We start from the raw sequence: 16670 nt of genomic DNA on the forward strand, positions 1-16670 counted from the left end.
TTTTGCTTCTAGCTGGCCAGAGATCTGTCTGGCATGACCCTCCCACCTCGGCACCCCCCCCCCCTCAGGGGGGGGTGCCGAGGTGGGGGGTCCACCCGCAACTCGATGGTACACCAGTATAGAAGGTTTCCCTGTAATGGGAGTTCAAAGTTCAAAAGTTGGTTCAATTGGAGCTCAACTTGAAACGGTCATATTTCCTGAACCATAGATGGTATCGATTCACTTTTTTCGGCTCCGATTCACTTTTTTCGGCTCCATGTAGTCGAGGGTCTTGGGAGTATGCATGCAAAGTTTGGGGCCCATGGGACCTAAAACGGGGGAGCAATCGGGTCCCAAACATGGCTAGTTTTCACATAGGAACCAATGCTAAAATTTGATGTCCTGGGGTACCGTTTTTGGGAAGTCAGTACAGGTCGGCCTTAGGTTATTGGGGCTCCAAATTTGCACCATAGGTGCTAAAGAGTCTCCCCTGCAAGTGTGCAAAGTTTTGGCTGGTTTTCACCACGTGGTTCCCCAGAAACAGGAGCTCAATGTCAGCCACTTTGATCACATTTTGCTTCTAGCTGGCCAGAGATCTGTCTGGCATGACCCCCCCACCTCGGTGCCGAGGTGGGGGGTCCACCCGCAACTCGATGGTACACCAGTATAGAAGGTTTCCCTGTAATGGGAGTTCAAAGTTCAAAAGTTGGTTCAATTGGAGCTCAACTTGAAACGGTCATATTTCCTGAACCATAGATGGTATTAATTCACTTTTTTCGGCTCCATGTAGTCGAGGGTCTTGGGAGTATGCATGCAAAGTTTGGGGCCCATGGGACCTAAAACGGGGGAGCAATCGGGTCCCAAACATGGCCAGTTTTCACATAGGAACCAATGCTAAAATTTGATGTCATGGGGTACCGTTTTTGGGAAGTCAGTACAGGTCGGCCTTAGGTTATTGGGGCTCCAAATTTGCACCATAGGTGCTAAAGAGTCTCCCCTGCAAGTGTGCAAAGTTTTGGCTGGTTTTCACCACGTGGTTCCCCAGAAACAGGAGCTCAATGTCAGTCACTTTAAACACATTTTGCTTCTAGCTGGCCAGAGATCTGTCTGGCATGACCCCCCCACCTCGGCACCCCCCCCTCAGGGGGGGGGGTGCCGAGGTGGGGGGTCCACCCGCAACTCGATGGTACACCAGTATAGAAAGTTTCCCTGTAATGGGAGTTCAAAGTTCAAAAATTGGTTCAATTGGAGCTCAACTTGAAACGGTCATATTTCCTGAACCATAGATGGTATTGATTCACTTTTTTCGGCTCCATGTAGTCGAGGGTCTTGGGAGTATGCATGCAAAGTTTGGGGCCCATGGGACCTAAAACGGGGGAGCAATCGGGTCCCAAACATGGCCAGTTTTCACATAGGAACCAATGCTAAAATTTGATGTCCTGGGGTACCGTTTTTGGGAAGTCAGTACAGGTCGGCCTTAGGTTATTGGGGCTCCAAATTTGCACCATAGGTGCTAAAGAGTCTCCCCTGCAAGTGTGCAAAGTTTTGGTTGGTTTTCACCACGTGGTTCCCCAGAAACAGGAGCTCAATGTCAGTCACTTTGATCACATTTTGCTTCTAGCTGGCCAGAGATCTGTCTGGCATGACCCCCCCACCTCGGCACCCCCCCCTCAGAGGGGGGGTGCCGAGGTGGGGGGTCCACCCGCAACTCGATGGTACAACAGTATAGAAGGTTTCCCTGTAATGGGAGTTCAAAGTTCAAAAGTTGGTTCAATTGGAGCTCAACTTGAAACGGTCATATTTCCTGAACCATAGATGGTATTGATTCACTTTTTTCGGCTCCATGTAGTCGAGGGTCTTGGGAGTATGCATGCAAAGTTTGGGGCCCATGGGACCTAAAACGGGGGAGCAATCGGGTCCCAAACATGGTCAGTTTTCACATAGGAACCAATGCTAAAATTTGATGTCCTTGGGTACCGTTTTTGGGAAGTCAGTACAGGTCGGCCTTAGGTTATTGGGGCTCCAAATTTGCACCATAGGTGCTAAAGAGTCTCCCCTGCAAGTGTGCAAAGTTTTGGCTGGTTTTCACCACGTGGTTCCCCAGACACAGGAGCTCAATGTCAGTCACTTTGATCACATTTTGCTTCTAGCTGGCCAGAGATCTGTCTGGCATGACCCCCCCACCTCGGCACCCCCCCCCCCTCAGGGGGGAGGGTGCCAAGGTGAGGGGTCCACCCGCAACTCGATGGTACACCAGTATAGAAGGTTTCCCTGTAATGGGAGTTCAAAGTTCAAAAGTTGGTTCAATTGGAGCTCAACTTGAAACGGTCATATTTCCTGAACCATAGATGGTATTGATTCACTTTTTTCAGCTCCATGTAGTCGAGGGTCTTGGGAGTATGCATGCAAAGTTTGGGGCCCATGGGACCTAAAGCGGGGGAGCAATCGGGTCCCAAACATGGTCAGTTTTCACATAGGAATCAATGCTAAAATTTGATGTCCTGGGGTACCGTTTTTGGGAAGTCAGTACAGGTCGGCCTTAGGTTATTGGGGCTCCAAATTTGCACCATAGGTGCTAAAGAGTCTCCCCTGCAAGTGTGCAAAGTTTTGGCTGGTTTTCACCACGTGGTTCCCCAGAAACAGGAGCTCAATGTCAGTCACTTTGATCACATTTTGCTTCTAGCTGGCCAGAGATCTGTCTGGCATGACCCCCCCACCTTGGCACCCCCTCCCCTCAGGGGGGGGTGTCGAGGTGGGGGGTCCACCCGCAACTCGATGGTACACCAGTATAGAAAGTTTCCCTGTAATGGGAGTTCAAAGTTCAAAAGTTGGTTCAATTGGAGCTCAACTTGAAACGGTCATATTTCCTGAACCATAGATGGTATTGATTCACTTTTTTCGGCTCCATGTAGTCGAGGGTCTTGGGAGTATGTATGCAAAGTTTGGGGCCCATAGGACCTAAAACGGGGGAGCAATTGGGTCCCAAACATGGCCAGTTTTCACATAGGAACCAATGCTAAAATTTTATGTCCTGGGGTACCGTTTTTGGGAAGTCAGTACAGGTCGGCCTTAGGTTATTGGGGCTCCAAATTTGCACCATAGGTGCTAAAGAGTCTCCCCTGCAAGTGTGCAAAGTTTTGGCTGGTTTTCACCACGTGGTTCCCCAGAAACAGGAGCTCAATGTCAGTCACTTTGATCACATTTTGCTTCTAGCTGGCCAGAGATCTGTCTGGCATGACCCCCCCACCTCGGCACCCCCCCTCAGGGGGAGGGGTGCCGAGGTGGGGGGTCCACCCGCAACTCGATGGTACACCAGTATAGAAGGTTTCCCTGTAATGGGAGTTCAAAGTTCAAAAGTTGGTTCAATTGGAGCGCAACTTGAAATGGTCATATTTCCTGAACCATAGATGGTATTGATTCACTTTTTTCGGCTCCATGTAGTCGAGGGTCTTGGGAGTATGCATGCAAAGTTTGGGGCCCATGGGACCTAAAACGGGGGAGCAATCGGGTCCCAAACATGGCCAGTTTTCACATAGGAACCAATGCTAAAATTTGATGTCCTGGGGTACCGTTTTTGGGAAGTCAGTACAGGTCGGCCTTAGGTTATTGGGGCTCCAAATTTGCACCATAGGTGCTAAAGAGTCTCCCCTGCAAGTGTGCAAAGTTTTGGCTGGTTTTCACCACGTGGTTCCCCAGAAACAGGAGCTCAATGTCAGTCACTTTAATCACATGTTGCTTCTAGCTGGCCAGAGATCTGTCTGGCATGACCCCCCCACCTCCGCACCCCCCCCCCTCAGAGGGGGGGTGCCGAGGTGGGGTGTCCACCCGCAACTCGATGGTACACCAGTATAGAAGGTTTCCCTGTAATCGGAGTTCAAAGTTCAAAAGTTGGTTCAATTGGAGCTCAACTTGAAACGGTCATATTTCCTGAACCATAGATGGTATTGATTCACTTTTTTCAGCTCCATGTAGTCGAGGGTCTTGGGAGTATGCATGCAAAGTTTGGGGCCCATGGGACCTAAAACGGGGGAGCAATCGGGTCCCAAACATGGTCAGTTTTCACATAGGAATCAATGCTAAAATTTGATGTCCTGGGGTACCGTTTTTGGGAAGTCAGTACAGGTCGGCCTTAGGTTATTGGGGCTCCAAATTTGCACCATAGGTGCTAAAGAGTCTCCCCTGCAAGTGTGCAAAGTTTTGGCTGGTTTTCACCACGTGGTTCCCCAGAAACAGGAGCTCAATGTCAGTCACTTTGATCACATTTTGCTTCTAGCTGGCCAGAGATCTGTCTGGCATGACCCCCCCACCTCGGCACCCCCCCTCAGGGGGAGGGGTGCCGAGGTGGGGGGTCCACCCGCAACTCGATGGTACACCAGTATAGAAGGTTTCCCTGTAATGGGAGTTCAAAGTTCAAAAGTTGGTTCAATTGGAGCGCAACTTGAAATGGTCATATTTCCTGAACCATAGATGGTATTGATTCACTTTTTTCGGCTCCATGTAGTCGAGGGTCTTGGGAGTATGCATGCAAAGTTTGGGGCCCATGGGACCTAAAACGGGGGAGCAATCGGGTCCCAAACATGGCCAGTTTTCACATAGGAACCAATGCTAAAATTTGATGTCCTGGGGTACCGTTTTTGGGAAGTCAGTACAGGTCGGCCTTAGGTTATTGGGGCTCCAAATTTGCACCATAGGTGCTAAAGAGTCTCCCCTGCAAGTGTGCAAAGTTTTGGCTGGTTTTCACCACGTGGTTCCCCAGAAACAGGAGCTCAATGTCAGTCACTTTAATCACATGTTGCTTCTAGCTGGCCAGAGATCTGTCTGGCATGACCCCCCCACCTCGGCACCCCCCCCCTCAGAGGGGGGGTGCCGAGGTGGGGTGTCCACCCGCAACTCGATGGTACACCAGTATAGAAGGTTTCCCTGTAATCGGAGTTCAAAGTTCAAAAGTTGGTTCAATTGGAGCTCAACTTGAAACGGTCATATTTCCTGAACCATAGATGGTATTGATTCACTTTTTTCAGCTCCATGTAGTCGAGGGTCTTGGGAGTATGCATGCAAAGTTTGGGGCCCATGGGACCTAAAACGGGGGAGCAATCGGGTCCCAAACATGGTCAGTTTTCACATAGGAATCAATGCTAAAATTTGATGTCCTGGGGTACCGTTTTTGGGAAGTCAGTACAGGTCGGCCTTAGGTTATTGGGGCTCCAAATTTGCACCATAGGTGCTAAAGAGTCTCCCCTGCAAGTGTGCAAAGTTTTGGCTGGTTTTCACCACGTGGTTCCCCAGAAACAGGAGCTCAATGTCAGTCACTTTGATCACATTTTGCTTCTAGCTGGCCAGAGATCTGTCTGGCATGACCCCCCCACCCGCAACTCGATGGTACACCAGTATAGAAGGTTTCCCTGTAATGGGAGTTCAAAGTTCAAAAGTTGGTTCAATTGGAGCGCAACTTGAAACGGTCATATTTCCTGAACCATAGATGGTATTGATTCACTTTTTTCGGCTCCATGTAGTCGAGGGTCTTGGGAGTATGCATGCAAAGACTGGGGCCCATGGGACCTAAAACGGGGGAGCAATCGGGTCCCAAACATGGCCAGTTTTCACATAGGAACCAATGCTAAAATTTGATGTCCTTGGGTACCGTTTTTGGGAAGTCAGTACAGGTCGGCCTTAGGTTATTGGGGCTCCAAATTTGCACCATAGGTGCTAAAGAGTCTCCCCTGCAAGTGTGCAAAGTTTTGGCTGGTTTTCACCACGTGGTTCCCCAGACACAGGAGCTCAATGTCTGTCACTTTGATCACATTTTGCTTCTAGCTGGCCAGAGATCTGTCTGGCATGACCCCCCCACCTCGGCACCCCCCCCCCTCAGGGGGGAGGGTGCCAAGGTGAGGGGTCCACCCGCAACTCGATGGTACACCAGTATAGAAGGTTTCCCTGTAATGGGAGTTCAAAGTTCAAAAGTTAGTTCAATTGGAGCGCAACTTGAAACGGTCATATTTCCTGAACCATAGATGGTATTGATTCACTTTTTTCGGCTCCATGTAGTCGAGGGTCTTGGGAGTATGCATGCAAAGACTGGGGCCCATGGGACCTAAAACGGGGGAGCAATCGGGTCCCAAACATGGCCAGTTTTCACATAGGAACCAATGCTAAAATTTGATGTCCTTGGGTACCGTTTTTGGGAAGTCAGTACAGGTCGGCCTTAGGTTATTGGGGCTCCAAATTTGCACCATAGGTGCTAAAGAGTCTCCCCTGCAAGTGTGCAAAGTTTTGGCTGGTTTTCACCACGTGGTTCCCCAGACACAGGAGCTCAATGTCAGTCACTTTGATCACATTTTGCTTCTAGCTGGCCAGAGATCTGTCTGGCATGACCCCCCCACCTCGGCACCCCCCCCTCAGGGGGGAGGGTGCCAAGGTGAGGGGTCCACCCGCAACTCGATGGTACACCAGTATAGAAGGTTTCCCTGTAATGGGAGTTCAAAGTTCAAAAGTTGGTTCAATTGGAGCTCAACTTGAAACGGTCATATTTCCTGAACCATAGATGGTATTGATTCACTTTTTTCGGCTCCATGTAGTCGAGGGTCTTGGGAGTATGCATGCAAAGTTTGGGGCCCATGGGACCTAAAACGGGGGAGCAATCGGGTCCCAAACATGGTCAGTTTTCACATAGGAACCAATGCTAAAATTTGATGTCCTGGGGTACTGTTTTTGGGAAGTCAGTACAGGTCGGCCTTAGGTTATTGGGGCTCCAAATTTGCACATAGGTGCTAAAGAGTCTCCCCTGCAAGTGTGCAAAGTTTTGGCTGGTTTTCACCACGTGGTTCCCCAGAAACAGGAGCTCAATGTCAGTCACTTTGATCACATTTTGCTTCTAGCTGGCCAGAGATCTGTCTGGCATGACCCCCCCACCTTGGCACCCCCTCCCCTCAGGGGGGGGTGTCGAGGTGGGGGGTCCACCCGCAACTCGATGGTACACCAGTATAGACGGTTTCCCTGTAATGGGAGTTCAAAGTTCAAAAGTTGGTTCAATTGGAGCTCAACTTGAAACGGTCATATTTCCTGAACCATAGATGGTATTGATTCACTTTTTTCGGCTCCATGTAGTCGAGGGTCTTGGGAGTATGTATGCAAAGTTTGGGGCCCATAGGACATAAAACGGGGGAGCAATTGGGTCCCAAACATGGCCAGTTTTCACATAGGAACCAATGCTAAAATTTGATGTCCTGGGGTACCGTTTTTGGGAAGTCAGTACAGGTCGGCCTTAGGTTATTGGGGCTCCAAATTTGCACCATAGGTGCTAAAGAGTCTCCCCTGCAAGTGTGCAAAGTTTTGGCTGGTTTTCACCACGTGGTTCCCCAGAAACAGGAGCTCAATGTCAGTCACTTTGATCACATTTTGCTTCTAGCTGGCCAGAGATCTGTCTGGCATGACCCCCCCACCTCGGCACCCCCCCTCAGGGGAAGGGGTGCCGAGGTGGGGGGTCCACCCGCAACTCGATGGTACACCAGTATAGAAGGTTTCCCTGTAATGGGAGTTCAAAGTTCAAAAGTTGGTTCAATTGGAGCGCAACTTGAAATGGTCATATTTCCTGAACCATAGATGGTATTGATTCACTTTTTTCGGCTCCATGTAGTCGAGGGTCTTGGGAGTATGCATGCAAAGTTTGGGGCCCATGGGACCTAAAACGGGGGAGCAATCGGGTCCCAAACATGGTCAGTTTTCACATAGGAACCAATGCTAAAATTTGATGTCCTGGGGTACTGTTTTTGGGAAGTCAGTACAGGTCGGCCTTAGGTTATTGGGGCTCCAAATTTGCACCATAGGTGCTAAAGAGTCTCCCCTGCAAGTGTGCAAAGTTTTGGCTGGTTTTCACCACGTGGTTCCCCAAAAACAGGAGCTCAATGTCAGTCACTTTGATCACATTTTGCTTCTAGCTGGCCAGAGATCTGTCTGGCATGACCCCCCCACCTTGGCACCCCCTCCCCTCAGGGGGGGTGTCGAGGTGGGGGGTCCACCCGCAACTCGATGGTACACCAGTATAGAAGGTTTCCCTGTAATGGGAGTTCAAAGTTCAAAAGTTGGTTCAATTGGAGCTCAACTTGAAACGGTCATATTTCCTGAACCATAGATGATATTGATTCACTTTTTTCTGCTCCATGTAGTCGAGGGTCTTGGGAGTATGCATGCAAAGTTTGGGGCCCATAGGACCTAAAACGGGGGAGCAATCGGGTCCCAAACATGGTCAGTTTTCACATAGGAACCAATGCTAAAATTTGATGTCCTGGGGTACCGTTTTTGGGAAGTCAGTACAGGTCGGCCTTAGGTTATTGGGGCTCCAAATTTGCACCATAGGTGCTAAAGAGTCTCCCCTGCAAGTGTGCAAAGTTTTGGCTGGTTTTCACCACGTGGTTCCCCAGAAACAGGAGCTCAATGTCAGTCACTTTGATCACATTTTGCTTCTAGCTGGCCAGAGATCTGTCTGGCATGACCCCCCCACCTTGGCACCCCCTCCCCTCAGGGGGGGGTGTCGAGGTGGGGGGTCCACCCGCAACTCGATGGTACACCAGTATAGAAGGTTTCCCTGTAATGGGAGTTCAAAGTTCAAAAGTTGGTTCAATTGGAGCTCAACTTGAAACGGTCATATTTCCTGAACCATAGATGGTATTGATTCACTTTTTTCGGCTCCATGTAGTCGAGGGTCTTGGGAGTATGCATGCAAAGTTTGGGGCCCATAGGACCTAAAACAGGGGAGCAATTGGGTCCCAAACATGGCCAGTTTTCACATAGGAACCAATGCTAAAATTTGATGTCCTGGGGTACTGTTTTTGGGAAGTCAGTACAGGTCGGCCTTAGGTTATTGGGGCTCCAAATTTGCACCATAGGTGCTATAGAGTCTCCCCTGCAAGTGTGCAAAGTTTTGGCTGGTTTTCACCACGTGGTTCCCCAGAAACAGGAGCTCAATGTCAGTCACTTTAATCACATGTTGCTTCTAGCTGGCCAGAGATCTGTCTGGCATGACCCCCCCACCTCCGCACCCCCCCCCCTCAGAGGGGGGGTGCCGAGGTGGGGTGTCCACCCGCAACTCGATGGTACACCAGTATAGAAGGTTTCCCTGTAATCGGAGTTCAAAGTTCAAAAGTTGGTTCAATTGGAGCTCAACTTGAAACGGTCATATTTCCTGAACCATAGATGGTATTGATTCACTTTTTTCAGCTCCATGTAGTCGAGGGTCTTGGGAGTATGCATGCAAAGTTTGGGGCCCATGGGACCTAAAACGGGGGAGCAATCGGGTCCCAAACATGGTCAGTTTTCACATAGGAATCAATGCTAAAATTTGATGTCCTGGGGTACCGTTTTTGGGAAGTCAGTACAGGTCGGCCTTAGGTTATTGGGGCTCCAAATTTGCACCATAGGTGCTAAAGAGTCTCCCCTGCAAGTGTGCAAAGTTTTGGCTGGTTTTCACCACGTGGTTCCCCAGAAACAGGAGCTCAATGTCAGTCACTTTGATCACATTTTGCTTCTAGCTGGCCAGAGATCTGTCTGGCATGACCCCCCCACCTCGGCACCCCCCCTCAGGGGGGGGGTGCCGAGGTGGGGGGTCCACCCGCAACTCGATGGTACACCAGTATAGAAGGTTTCCCTGTAATGGGAGTTCAAAGTTCAAAAGTTGGTTCAATTGGAGCGCAACTTGAAACGGTCATATTTCCTGAACCATAGATGGTATTGATTCACTTTTTTCGGCTCCATGTAGTCGAGGGTCTTGGGAGTATGCATGCAAAGACTGGGGCCCATGGGACCTAAAACGGGGGAGCAATCGGGTCCCAAACATGGCCAGTTTTCACATAGGAACCAATGCTAAAATTTGATGTCCTTGGGTACCGTTTTTGGGAAGTCAGTACAGGTCGGCCTTAGGTTATTGGGGCTCCAAATTTGCACCATAGGTGCTAAAGAGTCTCCCCTGCAAGTGTGCAAAGTTTTGGCTGGTTTTCACCACGTGGTTCCCCAGACACAGGAGCTCAATGTCAGTCACTTTGATCACATTTTGCTTCTAGCTGGCCAGAGATCTGTCTGGCATGACCCCCCCACCTCGGCACCCCCCCCCCTCAGGGGGGAGGGTGCCAAGGTGAGGGGTCCACCCGCAACTCGATGGTACACCAGTATAGAAGGTTTCCCTGTAATGGGAGTTCAAAGTTCAAAAGTTGGTTCAATTGGAGCTCAACTTGAAACGGTCATATTTCCTGAACCATAGATGGTATTGATTCACTTTTTTCAGCTCCATGTAGTCGAGGGTCTTGGGAGTATGCATGCAAAGTTTGGGGCCCATGGGACCTAAAACGGGGGAGCAATCGGGTCCCAAACATGGTCAGTTTTCACATAGGAATCAATGCTAAAATTTGATGTCCTGGGGTACCGTTTTTGGGAAGTCAGTACAGGTCGGCCTTAGGTTATTGGGGCTCCAAATTTGCACCATAGGTGCTAAAGAGTCTCCCCTGCAAGTGTGCAAAGTTTTGGCTGGTTTTCACCATGTGGTTCCCCAGACACAGGAGCTCAATGTCAGTCACTTTGATCACATTTTGCTTCTAGCGGCCAGAGATCTGTCTGGCATGACCCCCCCACCTCGGCACCCCCCCCCCTCAGGGGGGAGGGTGCCAAGGTGAGGGGTCCACCCGCAACTCGATGGTACACCAGTATAGAAGGTTTCCCTGTAATGGGAGTTCAAAGTTCAAAAGTTGGTTCAATTGGAGCTCAACTTGAAACGGTCATATTTCCTGAACCATAGATGGTATTGATTCACTTTTTTCGGCTCCATGTAGTCGAGGGTCTTGGGAGTATGCATGCAAAGTTTGGGGCCCATGGGACCTAAAACGGGGGAGCAATCGGGTCCCAAACATGGTCAGTTTTCACATAGGAACCAATGCTAAAATTTGATGTTCTGGGGTACTGTTTTTGGGAAGTCAGTACAGGTCGGCCTTAGGTTATTGGGGCTCCAAATTTGCACCATAGGTGCTAAAGAGTCTCCCCTGCAAGTGTGCAAAGTTTTGGCTGGTTTTCACCACGTGGTTCCCCAGACACAGGAGCTCAATGTCAGTCACTTTGATCACATTTTGCTTCTAGCTGGCCAGAGATCTGTCTGGCATGACCCCCCCACCTCGGCACCCCCCCCCCTCAGGGGGGAGGGTGCCAAGGTGAGGGGTCCACCCGCAACTCGATGGTACACCAGTATAGAAGGTTTCCCTGTAATGGGAGTTCAAAGTTCAAAAGTTGGTTCAATTGGAGCTCAACTTGAAACGGTCATATTTCCTGAACCATAGATGGTATTGATTCACTTTTTTCAGCTCCATGTAGTCGAGGGTCTTGGGAGTATGCATGCAAAGTTTGGGGCCCATGGGACCTAAAACGGGGGAGCAATCGGGTCCCAAACATGGTCAGTTTTCACATAGGAATCAATGCTAAAATTTGATGTCCTGGGGTACCGTTTTTGGGAAGTCAGTACAGGTCGGCCTTAGGTTATTGGGGCTCCAAATTTGCACCATAGGTGCTAAAGAGTCTCCCCTGCAAGTGTGCAAAGTTTTGGCTGGTTTTCACCACGTGGTTCCCCAGAAACAGGAGCTCAATGTCAGTCACTTTGATCACATTTTGCTTCTAGCTGGCCAGAGATCTGTCTGGCATGACCCCCCCACCTCGGCACCCCCCCTCAGGGGGGGGGGTGCCGAGGTGGGGGGTCCACCCGCAACTCGATGGTACACCAGTATAGAAGGTTTCCCTGTAATGGGAGTTCAAAGTTCAAAAGTTGGTTCAATTGGAGCGCAACTTGAAACGGTCATATTTCCTGAACCATAGATGGTATTGATTCACTTTTTTCGGCTCCATGTAGTCGAGGGTCTTGGGAGTATGCATGCAAAGACTGGGGCCCATGGGACCTAAAACGGGGGAGCAATCGGGTCCCAAACATGGCCAGTTTTCACATAGGAACCAATGCTAAAATTTGATGTCCTTGGGTACCGTTTTTGGGAAGTCAGTACAGGTCGGCCTTAGGTTATTGGGGCTCCAAATTTGCACCATAGGTGCTAAAGAGTCTCCCCTGCAAGTGTGCAAAGTTTTGGCTGGTTTTCACCATGTGGTTCCCCAGACACAGGAGCTCAATGTCAGTCACTTTGATCACATTTTGCTTCTAGCGGCCAGAGATCTGTCTGGCATGACCCCCCCACCTCGGCACCCCCCCCCCTCAGGGGGGAGGGTGCCAAGGTGAGGGGTCCACCCGCAACTCGATGGTACACCAGTATAGAAGGTTTCCCTGTAATGGGAGTTCAAAGTTCAAAAGTTGGTTCAATTGGAGCTCAACTTGAAACGGTCATATTTCCTGAACCATAGATGGTATTGATTCACTTTTTTCGGCTCCATGTAGTCGAGGGTCTTGGGAGTATGCATGCAAAGTTTGGGGCCCATGGGACCTAAAACGGGGGAGCAATCGGGTCCCAAACATGGTCAGTTTTCACATAGGAACCAATGCTAAAATTTGATGTTCTGGGGTACTGTTTTTGGGAAGTCAGTACAGGTCGGCCTTAGGTTATTGGGGCTCCAAATTTGCACCATAGGTGCTAAAGAGTCTCCCCTGCAAGTGTGCAAAGTTTTGGCTGGTTTTCACCACGTGGTTCCCCAGAAACAGGAGCTCAATGTCAGTCACTTTGATCACATTTTGCTTCTAGCTGGCCAGAGATCTGTCTGGCATGACCCCCCCACCTCGTCACCCCCCCTCAGGGGGGGGTGCCGAGGTGGGGGGTCCACCCGCAACTCGATGGTACACCAGTATAGAAGGTTTCCCTGTAATGGGAGTTCAAAGTTCAAAAGTTGGTTCAATTGGAGCGCAACTTGAAATGGTCATATTTCCTGAACCATAGATGGTATTGATTCACTTTTTTCGGCTCCATGTAGTCGAGGGTCTTGGGAGTATGCATGCAAAGACTGGGGCCCATGGGACCTAAAACGGGGGAGCAATCGGGTCCCAAACATGGCCAGTTTTCACATAGGAACCAATGCTAAAATTTGATGTCCTTGGGTACCGTTTTTGGGAAGTCAGTACAGGACGGCCTTAGGTTATTGGGGCTCCAAATTTGCACCATAGGTGCTAAAGAGTCTCCCCTGCAAGTGTGCAAAGTTTTGGCTGGTTTTCACCACGTGGTTCCCCAGACACAGGAGCTCAATGTCAGTCACTTTGATCACATTTTGCTTCTAGCTGGCCAGAGATCTGTCTGGCATGACCCCCCCACCTCGGCACCCCCCCCTCAGGGGGGAGGGTGCCAAGGTGGGGGGTCCACCCGCAACTCGATGGTACACCAGTATAGAAGGTTTCCCTGTAATGGGAGTTCAAAGTTCAAAAGTTGGTTCAATTGGAGCTCAACTTGAAACGGTCATATTTCCTGAACCATAGATGGTATTGATTCACTTTTTTCGGCTCCATGTAGTCGAGGGTCTTGGGAGTATGCATGCAAAGTTTGGGGCCCATGAGACCTAAAACGGGGGAGCAATCGGGTCCCAAACATGGTCAGTTTTCACATAGGAACCAATGCTAAAATTTGATGTCCTGGGGTACTGTTTTTGGGAAGTCAGTACAGGTCGGCCTTAGGTTATTGGGGCTCCAAATTTGCACCATAGGTGCTAAAGAGTCTCCCCTGCAAGTGTGCAAAGTTTTGGCTGGTTTTCACCACGTGGTTCCCCAGAAACAGGAGCTCAATGTCAGTCACTTTGATCACATTTTGCTTCTAGCTGGCCAGAGATCTGTCTGGCATGACCCCCCCACCTCGGCACCCCCCCTCAGGGGAAGGGGTGCCGAGGTGGGGGGTCCACCCGCAACTCGATGGTACACCAGTATAGAAGGTTTCCCTGTAATGGGAGTTCAAAGTTCAAAAGTTGGTTCAATTGGAGCGCAACTTGAAATGGTCATATTTCCTGAACCATAGATGGTATTGATTCACTTTTTTCGGCTCCATGTAGTCGAGGGTCTTGGGAGTATGCATGCAAAGACTGGGGCCCATGGGACCTAAAACGGGGGAGCAATCGGGTCCCAAACATGGCCAGTTTTCACATAGGAACCAATGCTAAAATTTGATGTCCTTGGGTACCGTTTTTGGGAAGTCAGTACAGGTCGGCCTTAGGTTATTGGGGCTCCAAATTTGCACCATAGGTGCTAAAGAGTCTCCCCTGCAAGTGTGCAAAGTTTTGGCTGGTTTTCACCACGTGGTTCCCCAGACACAGGAGCTCAATGTCAGTCACTTTGATCACATTTTGCTTCTAGCTGGCCAGAGATCTGTCTGGCATGACCCCCCCACCTCGGCACCCCCCCCCTCAGGGGGGAGGGTGCCAAGGTGAGGGGTCCACCCGCAACTCGATGGTACACCAGTATAGAAGGTTTCCCTGTAATGGGAGTTCAAAGTTCAAAAGTTGGTTCAATTGGAGCTCAACTTGAAACGGTCATATTTCCTGAACCATAGATGGTATTGATTCACTTTTTTCGGCTCCATGTAGTCGAGGGTCTTGGGAGTATGCATGCAAAGTTTGGGGCCCATGGGACCTAAAACGGGGGAGCAATCGGGTCCCAAACATGGTCAGTTTTCACATAGGAACCAATGCTAAAATTTGATGTTCTGGGGTACTGTTTTTGGGAAGTCAGTACAGGTCGGCCTTAGGTTATTGGGGCTCCAAATTTGCACCATAGGTGCTAAAGAGTCTCCCCTGCAAGTGTGCAAAGTTTTGGCTGGTTTTCACCACGTGGTTCCCCAGAAACAGGAGCTCAATGTCAGTCACTTTGATCACATTTTGCTTCTAGCTGGCCAGAGATCTGTCTGGCATGACCCCCCCACCTCGTCACCCCCCCTCAGGGGGGGGTGCCGAGGTGGGGGGTCCACCCGCAACTCGATGGTACACCAGTATAGAAGGTTTCCCTGTAATGGGAGTTCAAAGTTCAAAAGTTGGTTCAATTGGAGCGCAACTTGAAATGGTCATATTTCCTGAACCATAGATGGTATTGATTCACTTTTTTCGGCTCCATGTAGTCGAGGGTCTTGGGAGTATGCATGCAAAGACTGGGGCCCATGGGACCTAAAACGGGGGAGCAATCGGGTCCCAAACATGGCCAGTTTTCACATAGGAACCAATGCTAAAATTTGATGTCCTTGGGTACCGTTTTTGGGAAGTCAGTACAGGACGGCCTTAGGTTATTGGGGCTCCAAATTTGCACCATAGGTGCTAAAGAGTCTCCCCTGCAAGTGTGCAAAGTTTTGGCTGGTTTTCACCACGTGGTTCCCCAGAAACAGGAGCTCAATGTCAGTCACTTTGATCACATTTTGCTTCTAGCTGGCCAGAGATCTGTCTGGCATGACCCCCCCACCTCGTCACCCCCCCTCAGGGGGGGGTGCCGAGGTGGGGGGTCCACCCGCAACTCGATGGTACACCAGTATAGAAGGTTTCCCTGTAATGGGAGTTCAAAGTTCAAAAGTTGGTTCAATTGGAGCGCAACTTGAAATGGTCATATTTCCTGAACCATAGATGGTATTGATTCACTTTTTTCGGCTCCATGTAGTCGAGGGTCTTGGGAGTATGCATGCAAAGACTGGGGCCCATGGGACCTAAAACGGGGGAGCAATCGGGTCCCAAACATGGCCAGTTTTCACATAGGAACCAATGCTAAAATTTGATGTCCTTGGGTACCGTTTTTGGGAAGTCAGTACAGGACGGCCTTAGGTTATTGGGGCTCCAAATTTGCACCATAGGTGCTAAAGAGTCTCCCCTGCAAGTGTGCAAAGTTTTGGCTGGTTTTCACCACGTGGTTCCAAAGACACAGGAGCTCAATGTCAGTCACTTTGATCACATTTTGCTTCTAGCTGGCCAGAGATCTGTCTGGCATGACCCCCCCACCTCGGCACCCCCCCTCAGGGGGGAGGGTGCCAAGGTGGGGGGTCCACCCGCAACTCGATGGTACACCAGTATAGAAGGTTTCCCTGTAATGGGAGTTCAAAGTTCAAAAGTTGGTTCAATTGGAGCTCAACTTGAAACGGTCATATTTCCTGAACCATAGATGGTATTGATTCACTTTTTTCGGCTCCATGTAGTCGAGGGTCTTGGGAGTATGCATGCAAAGTTTGGGGCCGATGGGACCTAAAACGGGGGAGCAATCGGGTCCCAAACATGGTCAGTTTTCACATAGGAACCAATGCTAAAATTTGATGTCCTGGGGTACTGTTTTTGGGAAGTCAGTACAGGTCGGCCTTAGGTTATTGGGGCTCCAAATTTGCACCATAGGTGCTAAAGAGTCTCCCCTGCAAGTGTGCAAAGTTTTGGCTGGTTTTCACCACGTGGTTCCCCAGAAACAGGAGCTCAATGTCAGTCACTTTGATCACATTTTGCTTCTTGCTGGCCAGAGATCTGTCTGGCATGACCCCCCCACCTCGGCACCCCCCCTCAGGGGAAGGGGTGCCGAGGTGGGGGGTCCACCCGCAACTCGATGGTACACCAGTATAGAAGGTTTCCCTGTAATGGGAGTTCAAAGTTCAAAAGTTGGTTCAATTGGAGCGCAACTTGAAATGGTCATATTTCCTGAACCATAGATGGTATTGATTCACTTTTTTCGGCTCCATGTAGTCGAGGGTCTTGGGAGTATGCATGCAAAGTTTGGGGCCCATGGGACCTAAAACGGG

This window comes from Lithobates pipiens, unplaced genomic scaffold (assembly GCF_037356315.1).
Source record: "Lithobates pipiens isolate NorthernLeopardFrog02 unplaced genomic scaffold, aLitPip1_a1.2 Scaffold_25, whole genome shotgun sequence".
Taxonomy (NCBI): Eukaryota; Metazoa; Chordata; class Amphibia; order Anura; family Ranidae; genus Lithobates; species Lithobates pipiens.